This window comes from Tamandua tetradactyla, chromosome 18 (assembly GCF_023851605.1).
Source record: "Tamandua tetradactyla isolate mTamTet1 chromosome 18, mTamTet1.pri, whole genome shotgun sequence".
NCBI classification, from domain to species: Eukaryota; Metazoa; Chordata; class Mammalia; order Pilosa; family Myrmecophagidae; genus Tamandua; species Tamandua tetradactyla.
In genome coordinates, this window is record NC_135344.1 from 59,078,974 (window position 1) to 59,097,832 (window position 18,859).

An 18,859-nucleotide genomic window follows, 5' to 3' on the forward strand; every position below is an offset into this window, starting at 1 on the left:
TTGACAAGGTAGATAAAAGGAGCATCAGACACAAGGTTTTCACAATCACATAGTCACATTGTGACAGCTGTATCATTATTCAGTCATCCTCAAGAAGCATGGCTACTGGAACACAGCTCTACATTTTCAGGCAGTTCCCTCCGGCCTCTCCATTACATCTTGAATAACAAGATGATATCTACTTGATGCATAAGAATAACCTCCAGGATAACCTCTAGACTCTGAAATCTCTCAGCCATTGACACTTTGTCTCTTTTCCCTCTTCCCCCTTTTGGTCAAGAAGATTTTCTCAATCTCTTGATGCTAAGTCTCAGCTCATTCTAGGATTTTTCTCAATACCTTGATGCTTAGTCTCCGTTCATTCCAAGATCTCTGTCCCACGTTGCCAGGAAGGTCCACACCCCTGGGAGTCATGTCCCACGTAGAGAAGGGTAGGGTGGTGAGATTGCTCATTGTGTTGGCTGGAGAAAGGGGCCACATCTGAGCAACAAAAGAGGCTCTCTTGGGGGTGACTCTTAGGCCTAAATTTTAAGTAGACTTGACCTATCCTTTGTGGGGTTAAGTTTCATATGAACAAACCCCAAGACTGGGGGCTCTGCCTATAGCTTAGGTTGTCCACATTGCTTGTGAGAATGTCAAGAATTCAACTTGGGGAAGTTGAATTTCTCCCTGTTCTTACCACTCCCCGAAGGGGGCTTTGCAGATACTTTTGCACTCACTGATCGAATCACTCTGGGATTCATCAGGGCATCACTCTGGACAAACCAGCAAAATTTCATGTCTTACCTGAGATTCCAAGTACTTATGGCGTTCAATCAAACTATCTACATAAATTATATTAGGAAATGCACTAGTCAGAGTATAAATTTTGTGACTAATAAACATTTTTTGCTTTGGTCTCACACAGGTGACATTTAAAAATATTAATTACCATCTATTTTCAGTACCCTGCAATAATGACATTCCTTTGTTCTTCCTCATGCAAAAACATTTTTAAAATTGTACCTTGTACATTTCACTATTATTATACACTCTAGGCATTCCTAGATTATACCATCTCAATCTTTAACATCTGTCTTTCTTTCTGATTTCATTTATGTCCCTAGCCCTTCTCCCTCTATCATTCTCACATGCAGCTTCATTCAGTGTTTTAACATAATTACATTACAGTTAGGTAGTATTGTGCTGTCCATTTCTGAGTTTTTGTATCCAGTCCTGTTGTACAGACTGTGTCCCTTCAGGTCCAATTACCCAATATCTTACCCATTTTTATCTCCTGATGGTCTCTGTTACGAACAAAATATTCCAAGTTTATTCACTAATGTCAGTTCATATCAATGAGACCACACAGTATTTGTCCTTTAGTTTTTGGCTAGTCTCACTCAGCGTAATGTTCTCAAGGTCCATCCATGTTGTTACATACTTCATAAGTTTATTCTGTCTTAAAGCTGCATAATATTCCATCGTATGTATATACCACAGTTTGTTTAGCCACTCGTCTGCTGATGGACATTTTGACTGTTCCATCTCCTTGAAATTGTAAATAATGCTGCTATAAACATTGGTATGCAAATGTCCGTTTGTGTCTTTGCCCTTATGTCCTCTGAGTAGATACCTAGCAATGGTACTGCAGGGTCATATGGCAATTCTATATTCAGCTTTTTGAGGAACCAGCAAACTGCCTTCCACAGTGGTTGCACCATTTGACATTCCCACCAACAGTGAATAAGTGTGCCTCTTTCTCCACATCCTCTCCAGCACTTGTCATTTTCTGTTTTGTTGATAATGGCCATTCTGGTGGGTATGAGATATCTCATTGTGGTTTTGATTTGCATTTCTCTAATGGCCAGGGACATTGAGCATCTTTTCATGTGCCTTTTGGCCATTTGTATTTCCTCTTCTGAGAGTTGTCTGTTCAAGTCTTTTTCCCATTTTGTAATTGGATTGGCTGTCTTTTTGATGTTGAGTTGAACAATCTCTTTATAAATTCTGGATACTAGACCTTTATCTGATATGTCATTTCCAACTATTGTCTCTCATTGTGTAGGCTGTCTTTTTACTTTCTTGATGAAGTTCTTTGATGAACAAAAGTGTTTAATTTTGAGGAGTTCCCATTTCTTTCTTTCTTTCTTCAGTGCTCTTGCTTTAGGTGTAAGGTCTATAAAACCACCTCCAATTATAAGATTTATAAGATATTTCCCTACATTTTCCTCTATCTGTTTTGTGGTCTTAGACCTGATGTTTAGATCTTTAATCCATTTTGAGTTAGCTTTTGTATAGGGTGTGAGATACACCCTATACAAAATATATTCTTTTGCATATGGATATCCAGTGCTCTAGGCACCATTTATTGAAGAGGCTGTTCTGTCCCAGGTGAGTTGGCTTGACTGCGTTATCAAAGATCAAATGTCCATAGATGAGAGGGTCTATATCTGAGCACTCTATTCGATTCCATTGGTCAATATATCTATCTTTATGCCAGTACCATGCTGTTTTGACCACTGTGGCTTCATAATATGCCTTAAAGTCAGACAGCGTGAGACCTCCAGCTTCGTTTTTTTTTTTTTCTTCAAGATACTTTTGGCAATTCGGGGCACCCTGCCCTTCCAGATAAATTTGCTTATTGGTTTTTCTATTTCTGAAAAGTAAGTTGTTGGGATTTTGATTGGTATTGCGTTGAATCTGTAAATCAATTTAGGTAGAATTGACATCTTAACTATATTTAGTCTTCCAATCCATGAACACGATATGCCCTTCCATCTATTTAGGTCTTCTGTGATTTAACAGTTTCTTCTAGTTTTCTTTGTATAGGTCTTTTGTCTCTTTAGTTAAATTTATTCCTAAGTATTTTATTCTTTTAGTTGCAATTGCAAATGGAATTCGTTTCTTGATTTCCCCCTCAGATTGTTCATTACTAGTGTATAGAAACACTATAGATTTTTGAATGTTGATCTTGTAACCTGCCACTTTGTTGAACTTGTTTATTAGCTCTAGTAGTTTTGCTGTGGATTTTTCAGGGTTTTTGACATACAGTATCATATCATCTGCAAACAGTGAGAGTTTTACTTCTTCCTTTCCAATTTTTTTTTTTTTTTGAGAGTGGAGGGAACATGGGTGAGGGAGAGGAGGAGGGATGGGGGAAGGTGAGGGAGAGGGAGAGGAGGAGGGAGAAGAAGAGAGAAGGAGGGAGAGGGAGAGGAGGAGGGAGTAGAGGAGGAGAGAGAAGAAGAGGAGAAGAAGGAAATGGAAGAGGAGGGAGAGAAGAGAGAGGAGGAGGAGGAGCAACAAGTGAGGGCCAGGGAGAGGAGGAGGAGCAACAAGTGAGGGCCAGGGAGAGGAGGAGGAGGGCGAGGGAGAGGAAGAAGCACCAGTGAGGACAAGGAGGAGGAGCGCTTCCTTTCCAATTTTGATGCCTTGTATTTCTTTTTCTTGTCTAATTTCTCTGGCTAGAACTTCCAACACAATGTTGAATAACAGTGGTGATAGTGGACATCCTTGTCTTGTTCCTGATCTTAGGGGGAAAGTTTTCAGTTTTTCCCCATTGAGGACAATATTAGCTGTGGGTTTTTCATATATTCCCTTTATCATTTTAAGGAAATTCCTTGTATTCCTATCCTTTGAAGTGTTTTGAACAGGAAAGGATGTTGAATTTTGTCAAATGCCTTCTCTGCATCAATCGAGATGACCATGTGGTTTTTCTGCTTTGATTTGTTGATATGGTGTATTACATTAATTGATTTTCTTATGTTGAACCATCCTTGCATACCTGGGATGAATCTTGGTCATGATGTATAATTCTTTTAATGTGTTGCTGGATTCGATTTGCTAGAATTTTGTTGAGGATTTTTACATCTATATTCATTAGAGAGATTGGTCTGTAGTTTTCTTTTTTTGTAATATCTTTGCCTGGTTTTGGTATGAGGGTGATGTTGGCTTCATAGAATGAATTAGGTAGCTTTCCCTCCACTTCAATTCTTTGAAGAGTTTGAGCAGGATTGGTACTAATTCTTTCTGGAATGTTTGGTAGAATTCACATGTGAAGCCGTCTGGTCCTGGACTTTTCTTTTTGGGAAGCTTTTTAAATGACTAATTCAATTTCTTTACTTGTGATTGGTTTGTTGAGGTCGTTTATTTCATCTTGAGTCAAAGTTGGTTGTTCATGCCTTTCTAGGAACTTGTCCATTTCATCTACATTGTTGTATTTATTGGCATAAAGTTGTTCATAGTATCCTGTTATTACCTCCTTTATTTCTGTGAGCTCAGTGGTTATGTCTCCTCTTCCATTTCTGATCTAATTTATTTGCATCCTCTCTCTTCTTCTTTTTGTCAATCTTGCTAAGGGCCCATCAATCTTACTGATTTTCTCATAGAACCAACTTCTGGTTTTATTGATTTTCTCAATTGTTTTCATGTTCTCAATTTCATTTATTTCTGCTCTAATCTTTGTTATTTCTTTCCTTTTGCTTGCTTTGGGGTTAGTTTGCTGTTCTTTCTCCAGTTCTTCCAAGTGGACAGTTAATTCCCGAATTTTTGCCCTTTCTTCTTTTCTGATATAGGCATTTAGGGCAATAAATTTCCCTCTTAGCACTGCCTTTGCTGCATCCCATAGGTTTTGATATGTTGTGTTTGCATTTTCATTCGCCTCGAGATATTTACTAATTTCTCTTGTAATTTCTTCCTTGACCCACTGGTTGTTTAAGAGTGTGTTGTTGAGCCTCCACGTATTTGTGAATTTTCTGGCACTCTGCCTATTATTGATTTCCAACTTCATTCCTTTATGATCCGAGAAAGTGTTGTGTATGATTTCAATCTTTTTAAATTTGTTGAGACTTGCTTTGTGACCCAGCATGTGGTCTATCTTTGAGAATGATCCATGAGCACTTGAGAAAAAGGTGTATTCTGCTGTTGTGGGGTGTAATGTCCTATAAATGTCTGTTAATTCTAGCTCATTTATTGTAATATTCAAATTCTCTGTTTCTTTATTGATCCTCTGTCTAGATGTTCTGTCCATTGATGAGAGTGGGAAATTGAAGTCTCCAACTATTATGGTAGATGTGTCTATTTCTCTTTTAGTGTTTGCAGTGTTTGCCTCATGTATTTTGGGGCATTCTGGTTTGGTGCATAAATATTTATGATTGTTATGTCTTCATGTTGAATTGTTCCTTTTATTAGTACATAGTATCCTTCTTTGTCTCTTTTAACTGTTTTACATTTGAAGTCTAATTTGTTGGATACTAGTATAGCTACTCCTGCTCTTTTCTGGTTGTTATTTGCATGGAATATCTTTTCCCAACCTTTCACTTTCAACCTATGTTTATCTTTGGGTCTAAGATGTGTTTCCTGTAGACAGCATATAGGAGGATCCTGTTTTTTAATCCATTCTGCCAGTCTATGTCTTTTGATTGGGGAGTTTAATCCGTTAACATTTAGTGTTATTACTGTTTGGGTAGTACTTTCCTCTACCATTTTGCCTTTTGTATTTTATATGCCATATCTAATTTTCCTTTTTCTACACTCTTCTCCACACCTCTCTCTCCTGTCTTTTTGTATTTGCCTCAAGTCCTCCCTTTAGTATTTCTTGCAGAGCTGGTCTCTTGTTCACAAATTCTCTCAGTGACTTTTTGTCTGAAAATGTTTTAATTTCTCCCTCAGTTTTGAAGGACATTTTTGCTGGGTATAAAATTCTTGGTTGGCAGTTTTTTTCTTTTAGTAATTTAAATATATCATCCCACTGTCTTCTTGCCTCCATGGTTTCTGCTGAGAAATCTACACATAGTCTTATTGGGTTTCCTTTGTATGTGATGGATTGCTTTTCTCTTGCTGCTTTCAAGATCCTCTCTTTCTCTTTGACCTCTGACATTCTGACTAGTAAGTGTCTTGGAGAACATCTATTTGGATCTGTTCTCTTTGGGGTATGCTGCACTTCTTGTATCTGTAATTTTAGGTCTTTCTAAGAGTTGGGAAATTTTCAGTGATAATTTCTTCCATTAGTTTTTCTCCTCCTTTTCCCTTCTCTTCTCCTTCCAGGACACCCACAACCCATATATTATCATTCAGTTCCCTGAGTCCCTGCTCATATTTTTCCATTTTTTTCCCTATAGTTTCTATATCTTGTCGGATTTCAGATGTTCCGTCCTCCAGTTCACTAATCCTAACCTTTGTCTCTTGAAATCTACCATTGTAGGTTTCCATTGTTTTTTTTCCATCTCTTCTACTGTACCTTTGATCCCCATAAGTTCTGTGGTTTGTTTTTTCAGACTTTCCGTTTCTTCTTTTTGTTCATTCCTTGCCTTCTTCATATCCTCCCTCAATTCATTGATTTGGTTTTTGATGAGGTTTTCCATGTCTGTTTGTACATTCTGAATTAGTTGTTTCAGCTCTTGTGTCTCATTTGAACTATTGGTTTGTTCCTTTGACTGGGCCATATCTTCAATTTTCCTGGTGTGATTTGCTATTTTTTGTTGGCGTCTAGACATTTAATTACCTTGATTAGTTTATTCTGGGGATTGCTTTCACTTCTGTTACCTAGGGTTTTCTTGCTAGATGAATTTGTTGTCTGTCTGTTCTTTGACCTTCAGTTCAGCTTTTTCTGGACCTCTAGCTTAGGTTTTGTTTAACAGCAGATAGTTTTTCAGTTCTTGTTTTCTTGTTTCTTGCCCTGCTCGTATGGTGCCTTTTCCCTCTCCACCCTTAGGAGGGTCTACGTAGGTATTATAGACTCCAGCCTGGTTTTCCCAGACTAAACTGGCCTCCTATCAGGGGGAAGGAGTCACCTGCCTCAGTTTTCACTGAGGGTGAGACCCAGCGGTTAAAAGACTTTCCTGTAAAGTCTCTGGGCTCTGTTTTTTCTTATCCTCCCCAGTATGTGGTGCCTCTGCCTGCAGGTCCCACCAGCAAAAGATGTTGCGGCACTTTTAACTTTGGAAGACTCTCCCTGCTGGGGGCGTGGTGGAGATGGAGGAGAGGTTGTAGGCTGGTTTTAATGGCTTCAAATTGCGAAGCCCGGGGGGTCTGAATTCCTTGAGAAAGGATTCCACCTGAGTTGGGCTTCACCCCTCCCCTGGGGAAGGCACAGGTGGGAGACAGCCCTGAAAGCAGCCCATTTCTGCCTATGCCTGGGGCAATTGCAGCCTGAGAAGTCCTGCCGCTGAATCCAGAGGCTGCCAAGTTTCTGTAGAAACACAGCCACTAAAACCTCCGTTTCCTCCCCTTTCCTCTTTTTCCGTGAGCCCAATGAGCGAACTCCGCCTTGTCCAGGTTTTGAGTCTCTTTCCTTTCCCTCTGGGAAGCCGCCTGTGGGGGAGGGGCGCTGGCCTCCGTGGCTTGGGGAACTCACGGTTTTGGGGAGGCTTGCAGCTGGTCCAGCTGGTCCAGACTGGGGTACGCTGTGTGTCCAGTCACTGATGTGGCTACAGGAGCTGTTCTGTACAGTTTCTGGTTATTTAGTAGTAGGTCTGGAGGACGAACTAAAACACGCACATTGCTAAGCTACCATCTTGGCCCCTCCAATAAACTCTTTTTTAAAAAAAATATTTTTATTGATAAATCTTCACACACATACATTCCATACCTGGTGTATAATCAGTGACTTATCATGTCCTCACATCGTTGTGTATTCATCACCTTGATCATTTTTATAGAACATTTGCATCACTCCAGAAAAAGAAATAAAAACTCATACATACCATAACCCTTACCCCTCCCTCTCATTGGCCACTAGTATTTCCTCTACCCAATTTTTTTTACCTTCTGTCCCCCTATTATTTATTTATTTTTTATCCATACTTTTTACTCATCTGTCTATACCCTGGATAAAAGGAGCAACAGACACAAGGTTTTCACAATCCCACGGTCATGTTGTAAAACTTATATCTTTATACGATCATCTTCAGGAAATTAAGGCTACTGAAACACAGCTCAACAGTTTCAGGAACTTCTTTCCAGCTACTCCAATACACCGTAAACTAAAAAGGGATATCTACATAATGCATAAGAATAACCTCCAGGATAATCTCTCCATCTGTTTGAAATCTCTCAGCCACTGACACTTTATTTTGTCTAATTTTTCTCTTCCCCCTTTTGGTCAAGAAGGCTTTTTCATACTCTTGATGCCGGGTCCCAGCTCATCCCAGGATTTCTGTGCCACTTCGCCAGGGAGATTTACACCCCTGGGAGTCATGTCCCATGTAGAGGGGGAGGGCAGTGAGTTCACCTGGTGAGTTGGCTGAGAGGGAGAGAGGCCACATCTGAGCAACAAAAGAGGTCCTCTGGGGGTGACTTTTAGGCCTAATTTTAAGTAGGCCTAGCCTATCCTTTGCAGGAATAAGTTCTCATAGGGGAGAACCCAAGCCTGGGGACTTGGCCTATTGATTTGGTTGTCCCCACTCTTGTAAGAATATCAGAAATTCTCCAAATGGAGAAGTTGAATATTTCCTGCTTTCTTCCAGTGCCTCCAAGGGGACCTTGCATATACTTCTTTATTCACTACCCAAATTGCTCTGGGATATATGGGGGCATCACAGTTACCTGGGTAAACCAACGAGGTCTCACACCCTATTCAAAATTCTATATACTTATGGTGTTCAACAAAACTGACCATGAAAGTTAAATTAGGAAATGCACTACCCAAAATATAAATTTTGCACCAAATAAACCTCTTTCCCTTTGGTCTCACACTGAAGTTAAAGTTTTGACGGTATCATCTTTTACCCTGTATTCTGATTTACCTTAGTGCTGTTCACATCCGCTTCATATCTCTACTTGAAGTCTGATCACTTTTTCAACTTTTTAAATAGTTCCTGTATGGGGTACTGCTGACTTTCATAGCTTCAGAGCTCTAATTCCAAGTCTCAGGTATCACATAAATATCCGAAGTTTCCGGGAACAGCCAGGTTATAAACAAACAGCTCAGTATCTCAGAATTTATAACTAACGGTTAGAACTCATGAATATATGTGACTGCTGTAAGAGCTTACAATCTGGGACCCTTTACATAGACCCAAACCAGGTAACCCATGTTCTCCACTTCAGTTTGCTAAGTTTTTATATTATAGTTAGTTTGTATGATGAGGCATGATAATATTTGCTTTTTGTTCCTGACATTTCATTCAACATACAGTCTTTAAGGTTCTTACACCTAGTTACATGCCTCACAACTTCATTCCTTCTTGCGGCCTCTCAATAGACCATTGTATGTATACACCATAGTTCCCCCTTCCATTTCCTCAGTCGTTGTGCTCTTAGGCCACCTCCATCCATTGTGCATCACAAACACCTCGGCCGGAGACCAGTGTGCACACACTAGTTCCTCCAGGTACCAAGGAGGTTTCAGGATCATGTGGCAACCCCACCTCTAGCCTCCTGGGGAACCATATTGCCCTCCAAGGGGCTGCACCTGTCATTTCCCTACTGACAGTGAATAGGTACATCTCATTCTCCACATTTTCTCTAGCATATTTTACTCTCTGTTCATTTTTAAACAGTTTTATTCACACATCCTGTAATCCAGCCTAAGTGTGTAGACATACCTTTACTACCATAATTTATGTGACGACATTTCCTTTTCTTCCACAAAGAGTCCATTCCCCTCCCCACCTGTTGACATTTAGTCTTGGCATAATGCCTTTGTTGCATTCAGTGGAAGCATATTACAATGTTACTGTTGACTATAGACCCTGTTTGCATTGAGTGCACTCCCACCACCATACCATCTATTTTTAGCACCCTGCGGTGTTGACATTCATTTGTTTTCCCTCTTGCAAAAATGGTTTTTTATCTGTACATTTACAAATTCAACTGCTTGGATTATCTTGTTTGAGGGAGACACGCCCTTAGATGATTGTACATGTAATCAGTCACAACTGCAATCAGCCACTGACAATTTCATGAACTAGCCTTTTGGTTTATCAACCAGCCGCAAAATATCCTGGCAGCAATGTCAGACCTGCCAGGACTGGGCATCATCACTGGGCAAATGACACCAGAACCTGACCATCACAGGGTGGTTGTGTTTTGTGAAATAAGCCAGAAACAGAAGAACAAATATGGTATGGTTTTGGGTACCTGTCTGCCACCTGAGACTCAAAGCTGGAGTTTGGTAGCTCTGAAAAGTCAGCTTTGCCACATATGAGAATTGTTAAAGTAACTGAAAAAGATGTCAGGTTTCAATTAGAAAAAAAAAACGAAGCCAATTTAGCTGGGACTAAAGTATATCAGAATATGGGGCAAAGTGTATGTTGTCTAGAACTTCACTTACTATATGTAACCAAAGGCAGAGAGATTTATTGTGTTTTGGAGCCTGAATCTTCTGTGAACATGCAACCTAAATTACCCTGCTTAGACAAGTTATTTAAAACCCCCACGCATGGAGCCTGAATGAGAATGAGGCATTGTAATTCTGTATAGCTTAATGTAATATCTGGATACATCCCAGACTATGGTGAGCTGATAATTTAAAAAGTGTTGATAGAGTCCCTTGAGGGGTTGGGGAAAAAATATGAAACTACTAAACTTTCCCACTTGGAAAACCCCCGGTACTTTAAGGACTCCCAAGAAAGCAGGTCAAGCCTTGGTTTTGAGGCTTGCCCTTAGGAAACTTATTTCTGCGGTAGAGAAGCTAAGCCTACCTGTAATTACGCCTGAGAGTTGCTTCCAGGAAACCTTTTTTGTTTCTCAAATGCACCTTCTCTCTCTAATTCCTAGATGGGACATGATATTCAGGGGTGAAAGCCTACTTGACAACATGGGACGTGACTCTCAGTGATGAGCTTGGCCCTGGCATGGTGGGATCAACAATGCTTTCCAGACCAAAAAGGGAAAAAGAAACAACAAAATAAAGTATTCATGGCTATGAGAGTTCATATGGAGTCTAGTCGAGAGGCTATTCTGGAGGCTACTCTTACGCAAGCTTAAAGCTAGATACCACTAATTGCCATGGTTTGCCAAACCCCAGCCAACATTATTTCTGTTAAGCCTAAAGAACACCCAGGGTTCTATATGAGAGCCTACAAAAGTTCGCACTAAGTTAACTTTTCAGAAACGTAAAACCTTCATTTGGTTCCCAGGCCAGATAAGTTCTGAAACCCAGAGGTGCTAAGTCTCTCCAAGAATATCAACCAATTGCTTCCTCCTATCCCATATTGTTGATACCCTTTTTCAACATGAAAATGTTAGAATGGGTTTAGCCCCAGTATCCCTAAAAATTGGAAGAAGGATCAGAGGAGGATGAATTATAACAGAAGTTAGGATTTAATAAATCGTGATTACTGAATGATTATATTGATATTTCTGTTTAGTCTCTAGTGTCTTGCAGCAGCTAGAAAGAAAAACCTGAAATTGTGGAACTATAACCCATAACAAACTTTGAAATCTGTTCCATAACTACTTGCTACAGTGTACTTTGGAATGTATTGCTTTTTTGTACATAAGTTATATTTTACAATACAAAATGTTAAAATGCAACAACAAAAAAAAAGGTTAGGGAAATTAGGAATGGCTTCGTGAGGGAATAGCTTTTCTCGTATAGATCCCAAAGTCCTAGTGGGATTTAAAAAAAAAGTTTCATCTATAAGTACTTCAGTTTGTATCTCTTAAGGGAAGTTTCCCCATACGTACTCATTCTTTTAAAAAATGTAATCACAATATTGTTATTATCTAGTGAGATTTGAATAAGCAGCAGTATGGGAGAGGGTATTCGAATCCGAGGCAAAGGCATTGAGTGGGAAAATGTAGGTCAGATTTAAGTGACTCCTCCATTTGGCACATCCAAGGGCACAGGAAGGGGAGCAGCAGTAGATAATGTCATATATGCAGATAAGACTTATATAGCAAAAAGCTTTGTAATGCCTGGCTTAATTTGGAAGTCGGGGGAATCCCAGAAGACAAATAAGTGAGCAGTGAAGGGATGAGGTTAAAACTGTGCTTTAGAAAGATTAGTATAGTCCCAGTATCAGGATAAGTTGTAATTAGGCCCAAGTCTGGGAGGGAGAGACCAGTAGGGCCATCAAAATGGTTTTAGTAGAGAGGTAATCAGGACCTGAACTTAATGAAAATAAAAGGAGAGGATGAATTATAGAGTCTCCTGATTTTCTTCCCTTCCCTGGACTTGCCTTTATGCTCTAGCCTGGCACTATACCATAGAAAAATTTTATGAACCACATGTAATTTTAAGTTTGCTAATTACCACATTAAAAAGTAAAAGAAAGAAATGAAATTAATTTTAGTAATATATTTCATTTAAAATGATATATCCAAAGTACCATTGTAATATGTAATCCATAAAAAAATTATTAGTGAAATTTTACATTCCCTTTTTTGATGCCTTGAAATCTTGGACGGGTTTTATACTCATAGCGCACTTCAATTCCGGCAAATCACATTTCGAGTATTGAGAGCGCCTGAGATTAGTACCTGCCACATTGGCTAGCACAGCTCTGACATATCAAATTGAGTCTGTTCTCTTTGCCAGAAATGTCCTTTCCCTGCCTGTCCATCTGCTGAGCTCCTAGTCTCTCTGCAAGAGTTGCTTCCTCAGAGAGGCTTTTCCTGTATCCCTGGGACAGATCCAGATTATTTTTGGAATGAACATTAGAGGAGAAATTGGGAGATGGGGAAGGGGAAAACCAGAAATTGATGTTAAAAATATGATTCTACTGTCTACCAATTCACCAAAGCCTTGAATAGTGTTTTCTGTATGGTGGTCTGTAATGATGCTTTCTTCAACATTTAAAGGGAGATGAGGGAAATCCCAGGTCCAAGGATGTGAAAGGAAGAGAGCCAGCAGGGAAAGGGAATAGGGTGCTCGTCTGTGTCATGCACAATTGAAAGGCTGAAGACGATGAACACTGAGTAGAAACTGTGAGATTCAGTGACTTTGCTCTCGTGGCCTTTTCTGATTGAGCAGTTCCCACTGGGACAAAAACTAGATTAGGGATCGGGATTGAGCAGGTAATGAGGAAGCTGAGACAACAGAGTTAACTATTACTTTGCAATGTTTAAGAATGGAAGTGGCTTTATGGCCAACTGAAGGTTTTTTGTTGTTTGTTTTTAAGGAAAAAAGAAATTTAAGAATGTTTGAAAGTTAAGGATAGCTAGAAAAATTTTAAAAAGATAATATTTATGGTAACAGCAAAAACAAAATAGAAACATATTAGTACCAGGTACAGAAAGATTTAATATTTATGGATGAACATTTAAAAGTCAGTGGAAGAGGTGTCGACACCCCTTCTCAACATGAAAAGGTCAGAATGGGCATTGCCCAAGATCCCTGTAGGTTGGGAGAAGGATCAAAGAGGAAAGAGGAGAAAGTATAGCGGAGAGAATAGAATTTGGCAAAGAACTATGACTGCTGAATCACTGTATCAATATTCCTTCTAGCTTCCAGTATTTAGGAATAGCTAGAAGGAAAAGTCTGAAATGGGGAATAGTAGTAGCCCATGGCAAATTCTGGGGTCTATTCTATAACTACTTATTGAAGTGTACTTTGAAAATTCTTGGGTATTTTTTTCTTTCTTTGCTTTGTATATGTGTTATATTTTACAATAAAAACGTTTAAAAAAAGTCAACACAACAAGAGAATAGATAAAAGGATTTCTCTAATGAACTTTATGGACTACATAGCAATGGGAGTAAGCACATTATATAATTTAAATTTTCTCTACTGATTACTAGATAGGAACTAAAGTTATTCTCCTACCTTGTAAATTAGGCAAAAGAATCCTAAAAGAGCTGAAAGAGTCACAAAGCCAGAACTTGATGTTGAAAATATGATTCCTAGTGTCTACCAATTTACCAAAGACTTGAGTAGTGTCTGTGTGGTGGTCTATAATGATGCGCTCTTCAAAATGATTAAGTTAATTCAGAATTAACTTAATCATTTCCATAGAAATAATCAATATAAACTAAAAAAATCTTCCCTTTTAAGCCTTGAAAAGTTGATTATTGATGTTTAAATCTATTTTTACTTTTTGTGTGTGTGTGTGTGTGTGTGTGGGCAGGCACTGGGAATTGAACCTGGGTCTCCAGCATGGTGGGTGAGAATTCTGCCACTGTGCCACCCTCACACCGCCCTACTTTTATTATTTTTATATTAGTAAACAAACTTTAAGATTCCTGTTAAGTGGTTAAAGTGTTCCTTGTTAAAAATTAGACAGTAAATTTGATAAATTAGGGAAATGGGCTATCCGGAAAATTAGCATGTGATGTACTGACATCCTCGTCCCAGAGTGCTTGGTAAGGCACAGGATAAAGCTTGGAGGTGGACTGGTTAGTTTCAGTAACACCTGAGATCTTCATAGAGACACTCCATTAGAGGTGTATGAAAGAAGGAGACAGCAATGATACATCATTCTTTCCAGTTAGAGAAGAAAGAAGTTGAGGGAGTTTATGTTGGAGTGACAGGATGCTTTCAGAAGAGTGCTCATTCAAACCTTTGCCTTTTTTGATACCATATTATGACAGTATTGTAATTGTCTGCTGCTTGTGTGACCACCTGCTTGGTAGCTCTTTGCAGAGGGAGCTGTTATCATTTATTTGTATCTTCCAACCTAGAATAAGGTTTGACGTGCACATGAGAACTTCATAAATGTTACACGAATGGATTATCTTGTAATTAATTAAATGACCATGTTTGATTCTCTGTTCTTGAGAAAGGCTAGCCAGTCATAAATTGAGTGATGTGGTAACTGTGATTTATTCAGGGTAGGGTATTAGTAGAATGAGAGCCGCAAGGATAAAAAAGATATTGTAAATCCTTATCTATTTTCATACATATTTTTTGAAAACTTTTTTTTGGAAAACTAATGCTTGTTAGAAATGAATAAAGGCAGCAAAATAATGTTATCACCTATAACCCCAACACCCAAACAAGATTGAGTTTTTAGTTAATATTTATTGTGGGTACTTTAGATTCTTTCAGTTTTTAGTAATAGATAGCCTCTCAAGAGTATAAAGAAGATGAGACGTTATAATAAAGAGTTGAGGTATCTTATGGTATTCCAAAGCAGGCGATGTGGTCAGGCAGCAGAATGAATGGAATCAGGAGTCAGAAAGCTATTAGGAACCTAGTAGCTGCTTTTCTCTGTGGGTCTGTCTTTCTCATTGACGGGCTCTTATTTCTGTCTCCAAGCAGACCAGCTTTTTTGTTTTTCAGTATGCATGAAGGAAGATGGCCACCCAAACTCTGTTTAGTAGACTAGGACCACTTAGCTTCAGTTTTAAATTTCAGAAGGAGGCAAGCTGAGGGGACCTACAAAATATTTAGGTGCTTTCCCCTGGCACAGTGTACCAGGTGGGGTGGTTTTATTGCCTTTTGGGTAGTATGTCAAGTAGATATAATGTAATTTTCTTCAATTACATTACATTGTAACAAATGGTTATAAAACAGATTTCAGAGTTTGATATGGATTACAGTTCCACAATTTTGGTTTTTTTCTTCTAGCTGCTCCAAGACACTGTTGATTAAAGGAAATACCAATATAATGATTCAGCACTGATACTCATTTATTAAATCCTGTCTTCTGTGTTATAACTCCATCTTCTCCTTTGATCTTTCTCCCACTCTTTAGGGGTATTTGGGCCATGCCCATTCTAACTTTTTCCTGTTGGAAAGGGCTGCCTATAATACAGGATAGGGAGTTGTTCTGGAGAGGCTGTCCCCTCTGGATTTCAGGACTTACCTGGCCTGCGAACCCATCTGGAGGTTGTAGGTTTCTAGAAAGTAATCATAGTGCATGGAACCTTTGTAGAATCTCAGGTGTTGTCTAGAGTTGTCAGGAATGGTTTTGGTTGGGGGTTGGCAAACCATGACAAATAGCAACATCTACCTGAAGCTTGTGTAAGAGTCTTGTCCAAGAGGAGCCTCTCCATTCTATTTGAACTCTTTCAGCCACTGATACCTTATTTTGTTGCGTCTCTTTTCCCCCTTTTGGTCAGGAAGACATTGTGTATATACCGCAGTGGCAGGGCCTGGCTCATCCCTGGGAGTCATGTCCCATGTTGCCAGGTTGACTCACATCCCTGAATGTCATGTCCCACGTAGGGGCGAGGGTAATTATTTTACTTGGAGAGTTGAGTCCCCATGCTCTTGAAGCTTATATTGCGGTGGGAGGAGATAGATAAAAAATAAATTACCATATGATGTCATGCTGGGATGTGCAGAAAACTAAAATAAGATGAAGGGATAAGATAAAATAAGATAAGATGAGTGATGGCAGTGGGAAGGTGGTGGCTCTTTCAGATGGGGTATAAGGGAAGCCCTTTCTGATGTGACTTTGAGCCCAGGCCTGCATCGAGTCAAGGACTAAGCCAAAGGAGAGGGCATTCAAGGCCAAAGGAAAGCAGGTGCCCGAGCTCCTGGAGGAAGAGGAAAGCTTCCAGGATGCCTGGAACAGGGTAGGTGGGGCAGCCAGATTATATCAGAGTAGCAGCCAGAGGCCTGGCCCTGTGAGCCTCGTGGGCCACGATGAGGACCTTGGAACTTGTGTCTGTGGTTGGATGGTTCTGAGTGGGAAAGTGAGAGTGTATGTTAGGGTGGGAGTCTCCTTGATCACCATCTTTACACCTGTTACCAAGAAATCTTTCCCTTTCCAGTGTCTTGTCGTGCCTTTCTCATACGTTTTCAGGATTTTTCTTTTTGTGGTTTCTGTGTCATTGCCTCTGTTTTTCTCTTTCTTTGCTAGTATTGAACTTTCAATGATTGTTTTTAGTAATATTTTAATATCTAACATTTTCTTTGAAATTCTTATCTGTTGATTTTTTGAGATGAGGCTTAAAATAATTTTCATGCATTTCTATGAAAATACTGTTGGGATTTAATTGAACTTGCATGCCATGTTAGTTAAATTTAGAATTGACGTCTTTATAATACTGAGTTTTTTCCATTAAGGGGAAAATCTTAGGATGCAAAATTTTAAATATCAGTCATTCCTGTTTGTACTATATTTTGAGCTTGGTGGTAGAAGATGAAATGGCAGGTTATGGTACCCATCTGAGTAGGGAGGCTAATTGATTCAGTTCTGAAAGCATTTTATTGAATTTTTTCTGTACCAGGCACTTTAGACATTCAATCCAGAAATGAGGTCACTGTACTGGGATTTCATCTGTTTGGCACACATTCAGAATTTATTTTTGGTATTAGGGCAGAATTTTATGAAAGAAATCACATTGTCTTTTTCCTCTCTGCCTAAAGGAATAATTTCTCAAAAGCACCCTGTAGATAGAATGAAAATAATACAGAGTTGGCAGACCTTTATAAGATAGCTTCTTATGTACTAACTAGGAGAACCTAAACCGGGTATTAATTTCTCAGTTAACATTTTAAAGAGTTTTCTCCCACTGGGTGAAGTAATATATGATGACCCCAGTTCTCTTTGTTAGGAGATCTAAAAGTCTGCTTCTAAAGTGGATCTCGAATCCATGTACTTTTCTCTCTATCTTTTCTGCCATTTCTCTTTTCCTACTCATTCTCTAGTCCAAACCACCATTATTTCTCCCCATGGCATAATGTCTTGAACCATTTCAGAGTAATACAGGGGTAAGAAATGGGTGGAAAGAAATGAAATGAGATGAACCATTATAAATAATTCCCGAAGGAGAGGGATGAGTATATCAATCAAGTGTACTGTTCTATGTTTTAAGCTTTTATAGTTTCCTTTTTTTAATTTTGAAATATATATACAAAAAGCAATAAATTTCCAAGCACATTTTAACAAGTAGTTATAGAATAGATTTTAAAGTTTGGTGTGGGTTACAGTTCCATGATTTTTCATTTTTTTCTTTTAGTTGCTCCAAGACACTAGAGACCAACAGAAATAGCAATATAATGATTCAGTAGTCATACTCATTTGTTGAATCCTATCTTCTCCGTTATATTCCTCCTTCTCTTCAAATAACATAAATCCATAAAAGCAATACATTTCGAAGTACATCACAACAATTAGTTTTAGAGCGGATTTCATAGTTTGGTATAGGTTACAGTTCTATAAATTTAGGTATTTATTTCTAGCTGCTCTAAGGTACTGGAGGCTAAATATAGTTTCCATATTTTAAAAATGGTTTTAAAATATCACTGTAGTTGCTGTTAGAAAATGGCTTGTAAATGTGGGCAAGAGAGAAGCAGGGAGACTAGTTACAAAGTATTAGTAATAGTCCCTTGCTCATTAAATTGTTTCTACTCAGGGCCTTTTAACATTAGCTCTTTTCTCTGCTGGAATGCCCTTTCCCTGTATTTTCACAAGATGTATCTTTTTTTCAATTTAAACATCCCTTCTTCAGAGAGGACTTCCTTGAATCAGCCTCCTAATCCGCAATCTGAAGTCGTCTCCGATTCATTCTCTATCAAACCATTAGTCTAGCATGGCTTATTATCTCTGTCTTTTTTCTATTAATGTATTGTTTGTCTCACCCTCCTTTAGTGTCCTCCACTGCCCTCCAGTATTTTTCTGTCAAGCTCACTGCTGAATCCTTAGAGCTTAGAATAGTAATTGGTGCATAATAGGTTCTCATTGGTAGATACTCATACAGTATCTTGCCCAACAAGGTGGGCAGGTGTTTGATATTTATAAAAAGTTTATTTCATAGAATATATCACCTTATTGTATAAGCAGAGTTTTAATGTTATTTTTTAACTTTTTTGAAATTTTTTTTATTGATAAATATTCACATACCATGTATCATCCAAAGTGTACAGTGGTTCACAATATCATCATATAGCTATGCATTTATCATCACAATTGACTATTTTTCCCTTTTTTGTGAAAAATAACATATATACAAAAAACCCAATAAATTTGAAAGCATGATGTGTTATTTTGAAAGCTTTTTTTAAAGAATGCCTAGCTTTTGTTTCTCTAGCAATTAGAAG

At 38.7% G+C, this 18,859-nt stretch overlaps 1 protein-coding gene across 5 annotated transcripts in view; it reads left to right on the forward strand.

The window, feature by feature from the left end:
* The window catches only part of OSBPL1A (oxysterol binding protein like 1A), a 264,203-nt gene that overhangs the window by 61,749 nt on the left and 183,595 nt on the right, over positions 1–18,859 (forward strand). The gene's annotated exons all lie outside the window — the stretch shown is intronic.